This window comes from Puma concolor, chromosome D1 (assembly GCF_028749965.1).
Source record: "Puma concolor isolate L17-30 chromosome D1, mPumCon1.1.hap2, whole genome shotgun sequence".
NCBI lineage: Eukaryota > Metazoa > Chordata > Mammalia > Carnivora > Felidae > Puma > Puma concolor.
This window is the reverse complement of record NC_141676.1, coordinates 96,466,249-96,484,487: the sequence shown is the minus strand read 5'-3', so window position 1 is coordinate 96,484,487 and position 18,239 is coordinate 96,466,249. Positions and strand designations below refer to the sequence as shown.

Sequence of the window (18,239 nt, the reverse complement as noted above, 5' to 3'; positions counted from 1 at the left end):
GGGGCAGGAGAACGGTGCTAATCAAAGAAAACCTTATTTACATTAATCCTGCTGGGAGATCGCTCAGGTCACTTCTCTGAAAGCCCTCATGACCTTGCTTAGCGTAGTCTGAACATTAGGCTGGATTCAGTTCTTAAAACCACTGCTAATTCAGGCCTCTGCTGCAGAACAAACGCCCTCTTAATGATAAAAGTCACAATCGCATAAAAGGCTCGCTGTGGGATTATAAGAGCAGCCCGATTTCCAGCTCGTTTTTATTTTACCTGCTAATCACTGGCCTCTGTTAAATGCGGCGGCCTCTCGGGAAAGCTGAGCGGAAAAGCCGAGCCCATATTAGCTCAGCACTAGTGCCACCTGGTGGTCGGCCCTGGTGTGGCGGGTCCTCCCAGCAGTTCTGGTTACAGGGTGGGGTTTTGGTCTCTGCCTTCTCCAGGTCCGCAGACGCAGGGTTTTGACAACAGCACACAAGATATTTGTGCGTGGGCGCCCTGGGTGGCTCAGTCGGTTGAGCATCCGACTTTGGCTCATGTCATGATCTCACGGTTCATGAGTCTGAGCCCCACATCGGGCTCTGTGACAGCACAGAGCCCGCGTAGGATCTTCGGTCTTCTTCTCTCTCTGCCCCTCCCCCGTTCACTCACGCTCTCTCAAAAATAGGTGAACATTTTAAAAATAAGTGAATTAACTTAAAAAATAAAATAGAGTAGGTATCATTTCCTCGTCAAAAAAACCAGGTGTGTGATGGGGCACTTGGGTGGCTCAGGTCATGATCTCGTGGTTTGTGGGTTCGAGCCCCGTGTCGGGCTCTGTGCTGACAGCTCGGAGCCTGGATCCTGCTTCAGATTCTGTGTCTCCTTCTCTCTCGCGCGCGCGCGCTGCCCCTCTCCTGCTGGTACTGTGTCTCCCTCTCTCAAACATAAATAAACATTAAAAAAATTAAAAAAAAAGAAAATTCAGTTAAAAAAAATAATGTGTGTGGGAGTTGATGAAGAAGACAACCAGCTACTTCACATAACTGCAAAATGCTAACTCACTGCGATGACTGATTCTGGACTCGGGCAACTTTGTTCATTTTGACCTCATGCAGGTACAGCACAAGCATGCCTTGGCTCCTGTTTCTATCAGATCCCTGGTCCCACTGACACCTGCTTGTAAGCCCCCATGACGTGCAGATGGCGGGCGCTACCTTCCTCCATATCCGTGTCCACAGTCTACACCACAGCCCCGGGGTGGGGGTGGGGGGGGGGAGAAAAGAGAGTTTTATACATCCTGGATCATTCACTCAACTGATGTCATTTCCTTCTCAAAGTGTCAGCTGGGGAAGGATAATCGGAGACATTTCCTCAGCATTATTACTGAATAACGTTTAGGGGCATCGACTGGCTGTCATGCCTTGAGTGGGTGTTGAGAATACAACATTTGTAAGTTGCACGCCCTAACTCTGACAAAGGCACGGGCTAGTCAGGGAGGCAACCTCCTGAAGGTATAATCACAGTAGGAAACAATAAACACTGGGGGAGGAGTGCCATGATAGAGGTAGGCTGGGGCCAGTTCAGGATTGGGAGTCAGATTTACCTGCGTTTGAATCCTGGCTCTGTCACCTAATTGTTATATACTTGGGCCTCTCTGAATGCTAGTTTCTTCATCTGGGAAATGGGCGGAATTATGTCTGCTTTGCTGGATGACAGTAGGAAATACCATTAATTGTGGAAATAAATGAAGATGACCCAAATAACACACAGAACTTGCCATAGCAAGGAAGCAGCCACCATCACTGAGCTCGCAGAGACTCAGAAGCAGGCGGGGGGGCGGCGGCGGGGGGGAGGCGGAGGAAAGGGGAAGGTTTCGGGTGTGCCCCGATTGGAGGCTATTGCCATGGAGAAGCTGGAGGCTGGCTAACTAGAAGCCGGCTGGCCATCTTCTGTGATTGGTTTGGGAGACATAGTTGGCTTTCTGTGGTTGGTCCCGAGTTGGAAGCAAGAGCAAAAATTAGGGAAGCTGGTGGTCGGTGACTGAGTCCTGTAGGTCAGAGTTCTTTTTTTGGGGGGGGGGTGGGGAGAGTAATATAATTTATTGTCAAGTTAGCTCACATACAGTGTATACGGTGTGCTCTTGGCTTTGGGAGTAGATCCCCGTGATTCATCGTTTACATACAACACCCAGTGCTCATCCCAACAAGCGCCCTCCTCAATGCCCATCACCCATTTTCCCCTCCCCCATCCTCCCCATCAACCCTTAGTTTGTTCTCTGTATTTAAGAGTCTCTTGCGGTTTGACTCCCTCTCTGTTCGTAACTATTTTTTTCCCTTTTCCTTCCCCCATGGTCTTCTGTTAAGTTTCTCAACTTTCATATATGAGCGAAAACATATGATATCTGTCTTTTTCTGAGTTATTTCACTTAGCACAATACCCTCCCCTTCCATCCACATTGTAGCAAACGGCAAGATTTCATTCTTTTTCATTGCCAAGTAGTATTCCACCCCCCGCCCCCCAACCCCCCCCCCCCCCAACACACACGCCCCATCTCTTCTTTACCCATTCATCAGTTGATGGACATTTGGGCTCTTTCCATAATTTGGCTAATGTTGAAAGCGCTGCTATAAACATTGGGGGTACATGTGCCCCTACGAATCAGCACTCCTGTATCCTGTGGTTAAATTCCTAGTAGTGCTATTGCTGGGTCATAGGCTAGTTCTGTTTTTAATTTTTTGAGGACCCTCCGCACTGTTTTCCAGAGTGGCTGCACCAGTTTGCACTCTGTGGGCCAGAGTTCTGTTGTCACACATGGTCTAGCCGTTGTCCTTCTGTATGTCCAGTCTGTCATAATACATTCAAATCTGACACATGGTGTGTGCCATACCTAGATATTAGTAAATGGGAATCATTATTATGACAATGACCATGATCAGAGGTGACTTTGAAATTGCAATTGAGCTGGACGTTAGTGGTAGCTTCCCAACAGCCGTTCTCCCTGGACTGGTCAGGGAAAGAGAAACCAGACCAGTTATTTTAGCAGAGATAATTTAATACGAGAAATTGGTTGCAGGGATTGGGAGACTGAAAAAGCCAAAGGGGAGTACAAGGGGGGAGACACAGAGCTGCTGCAGGAACAAAGAAAAGAGACTGAGGCCTATTGAGACTCAGAATCAAGGGGCTGCACACGGTGGGCCCCAGAACTCCCCGGAGGGCTGTGCTCCCCAGTGGGTGCTGGTAACCCAGGAGCTCAGAGGAGGGGCTGAAGGAACGAGACTCCGACTCCCAGCCACGGACAGACTGGTGCAGACACACCACAAGGCTCGTTCGGGGAGAATGAAAGATTCTGGAAACTGGAACCAGCTGTTCCTGAAGCCAACACTGCTGTGGGTAAAGAAGCATCGTCCCGGTGATGTTAGTGGGACCAGCAGGCAAACAAGCATGGGAGCTGCCTCCTCCCTCCTCTTGCCTTCCAGTCTCCCTCTGATGATGCTGTCGGCCAGAATAAACAGGGACCCTCTGGCAAAGGAGAAGTGAGGCCAAAGTGCCCCAGTCCCAGCATCACACAGAAGAGTGTGGAGTGTGGGCTTGGAACTGGACCACAGCCGTGAACCAGCAGACTCCCTTCTTCGTGATTCACAGAACCGGAATTTTGTTCAGGTGGAAGGCAGCTAAATGTTCTGGGGAAACAGGCACCACATGTATGCTTTTCTCCGGGTCTGCAACCCTTTGTTTTCAAAACGAACAGACAGTCCATTGAAAGCAGACAATCAGTTAATAACTCCCAGTTTTGATCACTTCCTGCCCACCCACCGATTCCTCCCTTTTCCCCTGAGTCTGGAGACATGCGGGTCTGGAGGAGCGGAGGAAACCCCCAAGCCTCTCCTTTCACGGTGATGGGGCAGACGCTGCTTCCTCTTTTGTTTTTTTCTATCCAGAACCAAAAGGCTCCCAGAGAAGTTTCCAGTCTTTACCCAAATGGGGCCAGGGGAGAGGGAGATAAAGGGGTCAGGGTCCACTTCTGTTCCAACCTATATCCTCCCATCCTCCAGAGCTGGGCTCTTCGTGAGATGGTTGGGCTGGAGATCTGGTCCATCCCATTTGTTAGAGGAGACAGAACTCTAGCTATACTCTGTCCAGAAGCAACCGCCTGTACGAGAGCTGATGCCAGGCATGGGGAAAGCCAAAGTGAATCAAACATGGTCCTTTTCCCTGGAGGAGTCGCTATCTAGTGGAGAGAGATTCTGACCAATCAGTATAACACGATGCGTGTATACACATAAGTGGATGGCGTCACGCAGTCACTAATGCCTAATTCTGTCCGCGAAGGTCTTAGGAGACTTTGCAGAGGAGGTGGCGTCTGGCTGGAGCCATGAGAGAGAAGCACGCCAGGAAGGTGGAGGACTGAGAAGGCGCTCCAGACAGAGGCCAGCGCCTGTGGATGGCCTGGAGGTTCCCAAGAGAACCTCCGTCCAGGGACCTGTAAGCAGGTGCGTAGGGCTGGGCAGAGGGCCGGAGACAGGGTGAGAGCAGGCTGGAGCTCCGGGAGGATGAAAGTGCAGGGCTAGAGACGGAGCAGCTCCTACTCGGCACGAGATGACACCCTACGGAGACAGTGGGAAGCTGGGGCAGGGACGGGGCCCAGGCTGCGGTCAGAGAGCTCCCTCTAGCTCCGTGCTAGATGGGGAAAGGGAGCTGGCACGATTCCAAGCGGAAAACCTGCTGAGTGCCCGTGCCATCGTACTCATGGTTGCTTTAAAGATGCCTCAGACACTTTCCCAGGTTCCCCCCGCCCTAGAGTGATTCAGAGCGGCAGACACAGATAGACGTCGGTGGGGGAACGGTCTCCAAGCTTCTGCGTGTCGCGCCTGTCCAGTTACGCCACTGGTAGAGCCGGGAAGACCCCGTCCCAAGGACTGATGAGGCATATGGGGAGCAAACGGAGAAAGCGGAAGGAAGTGAGGCTGGGGGGGCAGGGGGGGTACACTGTGGAGGGGACCAGACACCGCAGGTTGGGCCAACTTTTGGGCCAACCATTCCTGAGGGGCCAACTTCGAGGCAGGGACCTGCCTCAGGTCGGTTCACGGGCAGCTGCGCGTGGGGAGGGTTAAGGGAAGAAGGGAGTCGGGTTAGAAAACGTGTGGACAGGCAAGTGAGGGCAAGGATCAGAAATCAGCCTGATGGCTTTGGGGGTGGAGAGGACGGGTCAACACCGGCAGGGAGACCACTTAACTTGCGGAAACAGGAGGGAAGAGTGGGGAGGGTGAGGACCAAAATGTTCCCAATTTTTATTATTATTATTATTTTTTTTGGTTAACGCAAAGAGGTGGGGCATAGGGATCGCAAATGCAGGAGAAGGAACAACTTTTAGCACCAGCTGTTGGGTGTCTGCATAATGGATTGCCTTTTTCAGTTCCTCCCCGGGTTGCCGGTGTCCTGGAACGGAGCCAAACTCAGCACTGCGACCTCAAGTGAGGATATTAAAGCGACAGGGAGGGGAACCGCAGAGAAATGAGGGGTAGCGGCACCAATGACCATTTGACCGTTCGTAATAGTGTTCGTTGCAACAATAATCATAATAGCCCTACATTTAGTCCGTACTCCTGTTTGCATGTGCTCCGTTTGGCTAATTCTAGTGAGGATACAGAGAAATTGGGCCATCGATGCACTCCTGGCAGTAATGTAACGAATAACACTTTGGAGAGCAAGCTGATCATATGCGGCAAATCCCCATGCTAGGAAACTATCCTAAGGAGATACAGGTTTTTAAAGCAAAAGCTGAGAGCCCAGAGCTCATCACAGTGTTGTCCATGAGAACCAAAAACAGTGAAAACGTAAAACCCCGACGGGGGGAAATGGTTTGGTAAGTGACGCTATGATGATTCAGTGAGATACTATGAGCCTATTAAAATGGAAATAACAATTATACCGACGGGGGAAACACGGAAACATGTTGGATACGTTAAGTGGGAGGAAAGAGAGCAGAGTACAAACCACTTTGAACACTTGAATACAACTGTCAGTATGTGGCCTTAATCATGCATGATTAAGACTGGGAGGTGATCTGAAGAAATGTAAGTATTTTGGGGAAACAGCACAGGCTCCGGGGTCAGAATGCTGGGCTCAAATCTCATGATTTATTAGCCTGTGACCCTGGGTGAGATTTGCAATTTCTCTTAGCTTACTTCCTTATCTATAAAAGGAGGGTAGAAATGGGTGTAATAAAAATACCCACCACAAGGAGTTAAGGGCATCCAAATGAGATACTGCATGTAAAATTTTTAAAAATTAAGTTTGTTTATTTATTTTGAGAGAAAGAGAGGGAGAGTGGGGGAAGGGCAGACACAGAGAGGGAGAGAGAGAATCCCAAGCAGGCTCTGAGCTGTCAACACAGAGCCCAACGTGGGGCTCAATCCCGCAAACGAGGAGATCCTGACCTGAGCTGAAACCAAGAGTCAGACGCTTAAACGACTGAACCGCCCAGGCATCCCTTTTTTTAAAAAAAAAAAAACTGCTTAAAGTTTATTTATTTTGAGAGACAGACAGACAGACAGCACAAGTGTGGGAGAGATAGAGAGAGAGAGAATCCCAAGCAGGCTGAGTGCTGTCGGCACACAGCCCAACATGGGGCTTGAACCCATGAACTGCAAGATCTCGACCTGAGCCCAAATCAGAGCTGGATGCTTACCCAACTGAGCCACCCAGGTGCCCCGCATGTAAAGGTTTTGGTTCTTGAAAATAATAAATGGTGTCTATTACTAGGAGCAATTTCTATTTTAAATATATACAGGTAGATTGCCTCAATATTTAAAAAAAACGCACAAGTAACAAATCATTACTCTCTTTAATGGGTGAAGTAGACCCAAGCACGATTCAACAAAACATTGAGAAGAAACTGTTAGGTGCTATGTTCTCTGTGTGGTCTTTGTGGCTTTGCTTCTGCTTTATCCTGGCATCCTAACCCTACCTGACATGTGACCAACTCTGGGAGTGAAATAAATACGATAAATACCCTCAAAAAAGAAATTCTTACTCAATGCTATAGCCAGCCTTTTTTGCTTCCTTCCTGCCCCGAGTGTTTGAAGCACAGATTTAAACAAGTTAATCTCATCTACTTTCCTTCTCGAGTGGCAGAGGCATGGGGGACCATCTGGACAGCTGCAGAGTGGACGGGGGGCGGGGGGCAGGTATTACTGGGCAAGTAAAGGAGAAACTGGCAGTCATTTCTGAGCAGCCCCCGGGGGTTGTCACCAACCTGGGGACATGTGGAGTCGTGACTTCATCGGGGCTTTGGGAGTTGGTACTCTGTCTCTTCTCTTCCATTTATTCTGTAAGAAGCATGTTCAGAGGTGCCTACAAAGACAGTCAGGGCAAACATCGGTTGTCACGTGATCATCGTACACATGCCCAGTTTCAGGGAAGAGGAAGTCCAGGTGGTTCCTCTTCAGTGCCGCCGTTTCATGGCTGCAAAAGATTTTAAACTCCTGAAGCGTAGACTGTCTCATCTTCAGCTGTCCATCACTGACTGCTTTGTGCATGGTCTTGGGATCGATACTCTGTTCTAAACCTGACCCAAGGGCTCCATCTGCATCATGAATAAGAGACTGCCATTTCCCGGCATCAGGTTTTGTGAGAACACGCTGGACAGGTCCCTAGGACACCAGATCTGGGCAGGCAGAAACTTCAAGGGCCCAGACACCTGCTGTTCCCTCCACGCTTCCAAAAGCAGTGAGCCTTAAAACTCACATCCAGCAATTACACTACTCAGAACGTTTGTTTGAAAATGTCCACCAACGGAGGGGCACCTGGGTGGCTCAGTCGGTTAAGCGACCGACTTCAGCTCAGGTCATGATCTCATGGGTTCGTGAGTTGGAGCCCCGCGCTGGGCTCTGTGTTGACAGCTCAGAGCACAGAGCCTTCTTCGGATTCCGTGTCTCCCTCTCTCTCTGTCCCTCCCCCGCCTCCTCAAAACAAATAAACATTAAAATAAATACATAAATAAATATCCACCAGTGTTCACAGACATGTTCACCTTGCATTATTTTAGTACCAAAGGGTTGGAAATTACCCAAGTGGCCATAACAAAAAGACTGATTGAGTTATACACAACAGTAAGAAAATTAAGCAAAAAGTTATCTTCACATTGCTGTAGAAAGATATTCTAGATACATGGGTTAGTGAAACAGTACTAGTAAGTTGAGAAACTTCTGGTAAATTGTGGTAGATTAAGCCCTTGTGCTAGAGCCACTCTGTCCAGAACTAAGGTGACAGTGAGAGTATGAAAATGCACAAAATCACAACCCGAGAGAGAATAGAAAAGGAAACGACAGAACACACACTTGGAGACTGGAAAGTTGACAGCCGACGTCATGTACCAGGTAAAGCTAAATCTTAAATTAGCAATGGGAGAAGCCTAGAAGAAAGGACACTGATGCCATGGAGCTCCAGAATGGCTCCTAAGTGGCTGGCACAAGGCACCTCGATGGATGGGTGTCCAGGGCGATCTAAAAATGGGAGCATTGGGGCGCCTGGGTGGCGCAGTCGGTTAAGCGTCCGACTTCAGCCAGGTCACGATCTCGCGGTCCGGGAGTTCGAGCCCCGCGTCGGGCTCTGGGCTGATGGCTCAGAGCCTGGAGCCTGTTTCCGATTCTGTGTCTCCCTCTCTCTCTGCCCCTCCCCCATTCATGCTCTGTCTCTCCCTGTCCCAAAAATAAATAAACGTTGAAAAAAAAATTTAAAAATGGGAGCATTTATTCAAAGCCTACATAAGAAGCAGGCCCCAGATTCCCACCTCAACTCCACTCTGCTGGCGACCTCCCCTCTACCAACCAGCAGAAGCCTAAAGGTCTACTTTCTGAAGAGGCTGAACCAGAGATATTCTGGGATCAGGGATATCAGGCATAGTTGAGGCAGGGGAACCATATTGAAAATAGGGGTTGTTAACCAAAAATAGCGAAATCCCTGGCCCCCCTGCTTCCACTTGATTCCCAGGTTGCTGAAAGCCAGGGTTATACCTCCTATGCAGAACACTGTAAGATTTTTCTCTTAGCAACTGAGCTACTCAAAGAACAAGATCCACTGGAACCTGCTGTGAAACAACCCCGTCGGATTATCCTACACAGCTCACAAGTCAGCAAGTCCAGCTCGTTGCCATAAAGCCTGTCGATCGCTTTCTCGGTGCCTCACTTTTGAGTATGAGCAGAACCGGCAAGGCTCACCAAACATTCTAGGAGCTTCTAACGTGAAACACAGCAACCCCAACAAACACATGGAAGAATGATGTGAAAGCTTGGTCTATTGTTCAGCAAATATCTTACCCCCTTTCCCTTCCATCATGGACAAATGTAGCACCCGGTTCCAATGTGTTAAGTTTGGTCACGTCATCTGCTTTGATCAACGAGATGTTTGTGAATGTGACATAAACCAAGGATTGAAATGAGCTCTTATGCTGGGGCATACCTTCTTCAGCTTTTGCCCTCCACATGAGAACATATCCTGGACGGCTGTCTGGTTCCAGAAGAGTGAGAAACACACACCAGAGACACAACAGCCAACCCGCAGCCATATGAGGACTCACAAGTGAAAAATAAGTGTTTATTAATATAGCCCACTAAATTGGGGATGACCCCTTATGCGGCCCTCTCGTGCTAATAGCTAACCAATACAAACAAGAACTTGGAGAAAACAGAACAGTGCAGGAGCAGAAGAAAATCTAAAAAACTTAGTAGCAGCTTAGTAGAAGGGCTAAAAGATAAACTGGAAGAACAGCCTCAGAGGATAGAATAAAAACAAAACAAAAGGTAGAAAACAGCAAAGACAAGAGTCGGGGTAAATAACAGAAAATTAGCTGGAGAGGGACAATATCCAAATAACAGGCATTGTAGACAGAGAAAACTGAGGGAAAGCAATGATCAAAGGAATAATTCAAGAAAACGCTCCAGAATTACAGGCCATGAGTTTCTGCACTGAGTGGCCTGGTATAATGAGCCAAAGAAGACCTCCATCAGGATACAGTCGAGTACAATTTCAGAGCCCTGGAGATGAAGAGAACATCGCGCAAGCTCCCCGATGGGAACAGCTGCTCACATGGAAAAGGTCAGCAATCAGAATGGTACAGGAATTCTCGACAGTATCGCCGGAAGAAAACATTAGGGCCGTGCTTTAAAAATCACAAAGGAAAATTCTTTCTGATCTGTAATTCTATATTCAGGAAACCTATCAGGGAATAGCGTCGTGCAAGTTACAATTGCGCCTGATCTCCAAACATACATACCATGCGCACCTTTCTTAGAAAGCTACTAGAGAATGTTCTCCGTCAAAAATAAGGGAAGAAACCAAGGAAGAGACAGACATGGAATCTAGTAAACAGCAGACACAACAGAGAGAGGAGAGTCCCCAGGAATATGGGGGCAATTTTGGATTCCCTGGCCGTGCAGATCTAGAGGGGAAGGAGGAGGATGAAGGAACCGGAAGCTACGTTCCCAGGAGGAACAGGGAACAGATGCATTACCTGATATAAATGACTACAATAAGAAGAGATTTATACTGCTGGCTGAGAGTCTGGGAGTGAATTGGTGCCAGGAAGCTAGAAAACTATGCGAAGGAAGGAACAAGAATATCACTGAAGTCAAGCAAAACTGGTATTGCACAAAAAAAAAATAAATAAATAAAAGCACAGGGCACTGCACAGCTATGTGAACAATTTACACGATCCCCGCGACATGAATAGTCCATTGTCATCTCACCAAGATTGTAAGTAGGGGCGCCTGGGTGGCTGAGCCGGGTAAGCGTCCCACTCTTGATTTTGGCTTCAGTCATGATCTCACGGTTTGTGGGACTGAGCCCCGTGCTGGGCTCTGTGCTGACAGTGTGGAGCCTGACTGTGGATTTTCTTTCCCCCTCTCTCTGCCCCTCCCTTGTTCTCTTTTTCAAAATAAGTAAACTTAAAAAAATTTTTTTTATTAGGGAGGCAACCTATCTTTATAGGTTTACTTACATACCACTCTATGTATTGGTCATATACAGGTAATATATAAAATATAAGCCCTTTGAAATGTGTAAGCACAAACATTCATGTATGTAGGTATATAGATAGATAGATACTTAGAAAACACATCGGGAAAATCAGGTTGAATATACCTCCATGCTATTAACAGCTGACGACTCGGTGGGGTTTTGCCAGTAGGAGTACTTTTCCTTCCTACAGTATTCATTTCTTTGTTGTTTGATTCTGCACGTATCTTAGAGACTGAACAGTCCAAGAAACCCTGGGTGTCCTTCCAGCCTCTCCACATTCACGTCTAGGGCACAGCACATGGAATTCTTCGATTGATCCCATTGTGACGAGAGCCTAATTCTGCTTCGAGTCCCAAGAACGATATGGGTTTCTATTTCTCATCTCCAGTTCATTCAGTAAAAACTTTAGAGGGTAGTTATCCAGTGTGGCGAAGTCTGGGCCTGAGCTGTACTTCCGATGAGGAATCCTATGATCTATATCCTTATGATGGTTTTATAGCATGTCGAATGTCCAACTACAGAGATGCTACAATTAGTGTTTGCCAGCCAGGTGAGATATTTTTATTTCCAAAAGTGTTATGTTGTTTTATAATCACGATAACACTTGCGTTAAGCAAGAATCACCAGCGGATGCTAAAGTCATTGACAGAACAATTCTGGGGAAACAGGGAACTCATACAGTCTCAGAGTGTCACATCACAATCATTAAATACAAAGAGAAAAGGATATATATTTTTTTAAGTTTATTTATTTAGGGGCGGCTGGGTGGCTCAGTCAGTTGAACATCCGACTTCAGCTCAGGTCACGATCACGGTTGGTGAGTTCGGGGCCTGCATTGGGCTCTGTGCTGACAGCCCAGAGCCTGGAGCCTGCTTCGGATTCTGTGTGTGTATGTGTCTCTCTCTCTGCTCCTCCCCTGTTCGTGCTCTCTCTCTCTCTCAAAAAGAAATAAACGTTAAAAAAAATTTTTTTTAACGTTTATTTATTTTTGGTGCAGGAGGGAACAGAGAGAGAGAGAGAGAGAGAGAGAGAGAGAATGAGTGGGGAAGGGGCACAGAGAAAGGGAATCCCAAGCAGTTTCTGCACCAACGCATGGAGCCCAATGTGGGGCTCAAACTCATGAACCGTGAGATCATGACCTGAACAGAAATCAGGAATCAGACACTTAACTGACTGAACCATCCAGGCGCCCCAAGAAAAGGATACTTTTGATATAGATCAGCCTGGCAGACATTGCCTTAACCAAATGATCCAATTTAACATGGCCAATAATGGAACAAACAGCATCATCTGCCTCCCAGTGTGATTCCTGAGATCACAGCATCACATATATAGTATTCCTGTCAAAAATGTTTAACCTGCATGTATCATGAGGGAACAGACAAAAGCGAACTGAGGAACACTGTGCAAAACAACTAGACCGAGTGTTTCAAAAATATCAGTGTCGTGAAAGACAAAAAGAAGTTGAGGAACTCTCCAGATTAAAAAATGCTAGAGAGATAGGGCCACTAAATGCATTGTGTGATTCTAGACTGGACTTGGAAAGAAAGAAGGGGCCCCTGGGTGGCTCAGTCGGTCAAGCGTCCGACTTTGGCTCAGGTCATGATCTCGCAGTTTGTGACTTCAAGCTCCGCGTCGGGCTCTGTGCTGGCAGCTCAGAGCCTGGAGCCTGCTTCAGATTCTGTGTCTCCCTCTCTCTCTGCCCTTCCCTCACTCATACTCTGTCTCTGTCTCTGTATCTCTCAAAAATAAATAAAGATTAAAAATTTTAAAAAATATTTCTAGGGAAATGTGTTACAGGAATCCATCTGCCTCCATGTTTAAGGCGATAAGAAATATGCAGAATGAAAAGTGTCAACCCATTCTGTATTACTTCCACAACCGTGCACTGAGCACCTATTGTGTGTCAACGGGGGCTGTGGGCCCCGGGGGAGCAAATGCAGGGCAAACACAAGATGGCTGCCTCCACCACCTTGTATTCTGAGGGAAGAGGACATGTACGACGAATAATGGAGTAGGCCACCCCGATCCCCTTCAGGACCAAGGCACTCATCCCCGCCCCCCCCCCCCCCCCCCCCCAGTTTCTGGTACCTCCTTCCTTCTCTGGAAATTGCCCCGGGCTGCAGGGAACTGCTGGCCCAAGGTTCTGTCTCCCCAGCTGGAGGCCACTCCCCAGCGTGAAGAGTCTGTATGGAGCTACAGAAGCCGAGCCCCACCCTGGGATGCCAGGTTAGGGTAACTCTGATGGGCCAGCTCGGCTCCAGAGCTGCCTGTGGCCCCTGGGGCAAGTGCATGGCGGTTCAGCTTCCCCCTCCACCCACTTCTTCTTCCCTCACTCCCTTCCCCGTGCTGTTTCTGAGAGCAACCCCAGCTAACCTCCCTCTGGCAGAGTCTGCTTCCCGGGGAACTTGCCCTAATGCTAACTGAATGACTGTGCCAAACGGAAAGCATGACGATACAAATACATGAGATGTCACGGGGCCGGGTAAGGATCGGGTAGATGCAGCCTTGAGAGTCTCAGGCCCAGCCTTGTGACAACCTGGCCCAAGGAACCGTGTGCCCAGCACAGAACAGAACATACTCTTCGCCCCAATTATAAGCTTACGTCCCTTCCCGGCCTTTGCAGAATTGTCACATCGGAAATACTTAACTACCATCATTAGGCCATCTTTTCACTTCACTTTTAAGGTATTTTTTGCTTGGTTGGAAAAGAGAAAGCCGGAGGCAAATTCTCAGATTCAAGTTTAAGGTGGGGGGGGAGGGGGGACAGGAAGCAAGATATTCCTTGCTCACCCTCCCTCCCTCAACCTCTCCTCCTCCTCTTCCTATTTTTAAATAAAAGGACAAAGCAGGCCAGCCTTGGCACATGGTTATTGATAATGGTGATAATGGTGAAAAGACACCCATCCACCCATCTCCATAATGACCACGCCTGGAGGTTGGACGCTGGTAACTACCTCTTGGAAATGCGCCTGTGGAAAAGGACAGTGACATTTTAATTCAGTGTCTTTGGAAGAGTGAAGGCCTCCCAGCTGGCAAAATGAATATGAATCATCTTAAGGTTTCCTTCAAAGACGAGGGTGGTAATCTGGAAATAAGAGGTTCACAGGCCTGCTTTTTCCAGCGACAGATTCAAATTTCCTGAGCAAATCTCTTGAGTACCCTTGGCTTTTTTTTTTTTTTTTTTTGGTAACACGAGCAAAGAGTCCCTGAACTTTCTTGATCACAGGACACCATGAGGTTAAAATGAGATCATTTGGGAAATAACTTTTTTTTTTGCATTTTTTAAATGTTTATTTATTTTTATTTTGAAAGAGAGAGACAGAGAGAGTATAAGCAGGGGCGGGGGAGAAAGAGAATCCCAAACAGGCTCAGCACTGTCAGCACAGAGCCCCACACAGGACTCGAACTCACAAATCGTGAGATCATGACCTGAGCCGAAATCAAAGCGTCAGACGCTTAACCGACTGAGTCACCCAGGTGTTCCTGGTGTTTTTAAAGGATTTTAGAGTCACAAAAGGAGAGTTATTATTTTTTTTTTTCTTTTCTTTCTTTCTTTCTCTTTCTTTCTTTCAGTAGCTCAGTCTTGTTGTAGGATAAGGGAGGTGAAGAAAATGCTACCATAGTGCAGCTTCTTATCATAACCGTGTGTGGAAAATGGAGACGTCTGTCTTGTCGTGTTGCTACAAGGACAAAATGGGAATATACACAAAGTGCTCACACACATATTCTGTGTGTGTGTGTGTGTGTGTGTGTGTGTGTGTGTGTGTGTGTGTGTTAAGTGGGATCCAGGCCCAGTGTGGAGCCCAACGCGGGGCTTAAACTCACAACCCTAAGATCAAGACCCGAGCTGAGATCAAGAGTCGGAGGCTCAACCGACTGAGCCACGCAGGTGTCCCCAACAAACAAATCTTCATAGCAATGAGCCGGAGGGCCCAGTCCACATTTGGAGTTCCCAGAGTCCTTGGGGTTCTCTGCCAGAACATGGTGGCATGGAGACATGTGGGCCACAACCAACCCCAGCCTCAGGACTTCTCCCTTCTCTGTCCACTTCTGGTTTCGACCTGCATCGTGAGGATACATTAGTCCACACATCTGGGCCCCATCCTCGCTCCCCAGTCACCCCTTGGGTGCCTCTTGGTGTGCACCATGGGGGTTCAGTAGCACCCACAAGGGGCAGCTTAAGAAGGAAGGCTGTGCAGGGGCGCCTGGGTGGCGCAGTCGGTTGGGCGTCCGACTTCAGCCAGGTCACGATCTCGCGGTCCGTGAGTTCGAGCCCCGCGTCGGGCTCTGGGCTGATGGCTCAGAGCTTGGAGCCTGTTTCCGATTCTGTGTCTCCCTCTCTCTGACCCTCCCCCGTTCATGCTCTGTCTCCCTCTGTCTCAAAAATAAATAAAGGTTAAAAAAAAAAAATTTAAAAAAAAAAAAAAAAAAAAAAAAAAGAAGGAAGGCTGTGCAGGCCCTAGAGGCAGGCCTAGGACTGTTTGGGAAGAGACACAGGGGTCAGAGTACCTGGCACGGGATTCAGGTGGTCATAGCTTCTTGGCCCGTAGGCTCCTCTCCATGGGGAGGGGTGCAGTGGGTGGGAGAGGGCATCCTTTAGAGCATAGAGCACAGAATGGGGAGCCCTTCCTGACTAGGTCTAACGGCTGTGCGGGCTGGGGTTTTAGAGCATCGTCATAAAGACTGGACTGCGTGGAATTCAATCCTGGTTCCAACTCTTTCTGGAGTATGAGCTTGGGTCATTTACTGCATACCTCCCTGCCAAAGTTTTCTCCTCGACAAAACAGGGGTGACAGCAAGGCACTTGCCTCACAGTGTTGTTACAAGGACTAAATGAGGTAACACGTGCAAAAGCACTCACAAATGTGTGTGGCTGTAAGTATTAACCAGCATTCACGATTCCCTCTTTTTTGTAATGGTCACTTGGCCTGGTATGATCACAACAGCCAATATCCATTCCTGCTTCTGCTTGGCAGAGAGGAAGAGAGAAAGGAAACGTAATGATTTCACCCAGTGATTTCCAAAGTTACCTTCCAATGTGCCAAAAGTTGGTAAATTTGGGTTTGGGTTTTTGGTTTTTTTAGGAGGTTTTGGGGAGCAACCTTTGGGAAAAGGCTTACATTGCCCCAGAGGTATTCTAGTGTATTTCAAAATGAAACTCCTTATAAAGGAGGGCCCAGAGCATGGCAGGCAGGATTGCAGGAAGTAGACGGTGGAGTATTTTCTCCAGATCTTTAAGGACACAAGAAATTCCCTTCTGTTGGGGTACATTAAAGTTTTGTCCAGTTTGAAGGCAGAGGGGGTGTTGAAATGATTTTCTTTTAATGGTGGTGAAAAACACAGAACGTAACATTTACCATTTTTTCCATGTTTAAGCGTACAATTTGGTAGTAAGGATAGTCACATTGTCGTGCAGCCAGTCTCCAGAACATTTTCGTCTTGCGAAACAGAAGCTCGGTGCCTGTTAACTAACAACTTCCTACTCCTCCCTCCCCTGCCCCCACCATCCGCCATCCCACTTCTGTCTCTATGAAATTTTTTTAAGTTTATTTATTTATTTTGAGAGAGAGCAAGGTAGGGGCAGAGAGAAGGGCGGGGGGGGGGGCGGGGGAGAATCCCAAGCAGGCTCCATGCTGTCAGCGCAGAGCCCCATGGGGGGCTGGAACCCACGAACTGTAAGATCATGACCTGAGCTGAAAAATCAAGAGGCAGACCCTCAACTGACCTAGCAACCCAGGCGCCCGTCGCTATGAATCTGACAAGGTACCTCATACAGCTAGAATCATACAGTATTTGATTATTTTCATCAACACGATGTCCTCAAGGTTGTAGCAAGTGATGTGAAATGATTTTTAGTCTCTTTCTGCCTTGGGGTTCGAACTCGGAAACCTGCAGACAATTGAGAAGTGGAGGGGGTAGAACGCACCACTCCGCTTCCGAATCCAGGGTCACGGATGGATTCCAAGGGTTTGCTCTCCTCGTGGGAGCACATCCTCACCACAAGGCCCACGTCTTTGGTACCTGATAAATCTGCATTATCAGGGGATGAATAGCTTTGGAATGGATTCTCAGAACTACCTGGACAGGTTGGCAAGGAAAATACAGAACCACAGGTATTCATTTCATGGAAATCCAAAGGCAGTTCTACTGACACTTTAATTATTGTCCATTTTCTTTTTTTTTTTTTTTAATTTTTTTTCAACGTTTATTTATTTTTGGGACAGAGAGAGACAGGGCATGAACGGGGGAGGGGCAGAGAGAGAGGGAGACACAGAATCGGAAACAGGCTCCAGGCTCTGAGCCATCAGCCCAGAGCCCGACGCGGGGCTCGAACTCCCGGACGGTGAGATCGTGACCTGGCTGAAGTCGGACGCTTAACCGACTGCGCCACCCAGGCGCCCCTATTGTCCATTTTCTACTAGGCTGGAGAAGGCCTGCAGCAGTGAATTCAGGGCAGTGCCTGAAAGTATTTTAAGCCTCCAAATCGTAATGGATTTCGATTCCTTTGTCTGTACATTTGCTTGAAATGTTTTGGTCAGTACCACTCGAAGGAGGTCAAGTCCTTCCACACCTTGCCTTGGTGAACCTGTCCCTAGTTTGTGGTTTTCCCAGATGGACTGTGAAGGCAGGAATCACACAATGGTTCTCGTTTTATCACCCTCCATGCTGATCTTTTCAGGGGACACATTTTTTTTTTTTTTTGGATAAATAACTAAATGGATGGATGCGTCATTAATATAATTTGTAAAACGCCTTAATGTTATAGCTGTACTAACACTATACTGCTAATAGGATAGAAATGCTCCCTTCTGCTGACTTGGAATTTTTTTTTGAGGTAGTTGCACATGAATTCACTAATGAATGCTGGAATCCTAGAAATGCGACTTCAGGGGGGTATACTGAAGGCAGTGGAAAATGTCAGCATTCAAGAAGAAGGAGATAACATAAATGTAATTATTTTCATGATTCTCCATTTCCTCCCACGCTTCCTCACAGCATCATTTACCCAACCGATACTTACCTGAGTACCCATTATCGTACGTCGCCGTGTGCTGGCACGGAACAGGTTGCAAAGACGAATGGACATTAACTTTTCAAATGTACAGCTTGAGCACTGCTAGATCAGACAGGATAAAAATTGACAGGGTAGGAGGGAAGCATGGAGACGGCGTAAGAAAGGTATAAATACTCGCTGCGAAGTGTAGAGGGAGAAGAGGTGACTTCCCGACAGCCAGCATTGGGGTGGAG

At 47.8% G+C, this 18,239-nt stretch overlaps 1 long non-coding RNA gene across 1 annotated transcript in view; it reads right to left on the bottom strand.

Annotated features, from left to right (window-relative positions):
- The window catches only part of LOC147576899 (uncharacterized), a 48,092-nt gene extending 47,515 nt beyond the window's left edge, over positions 1 to 577 (bottom strand). The window contains exon 1 of the long non-coding RNA XR_015241254.1: positions 264 to 577. This is a non-coding gene — a long non-coding RNA (uncharacterized LOC147576899). The remainder of the gene's footprint in view (positions 1 to 263) is intronic.
- Positions 578 to 18,239: the final 17,662 nt, after the last annotated feature.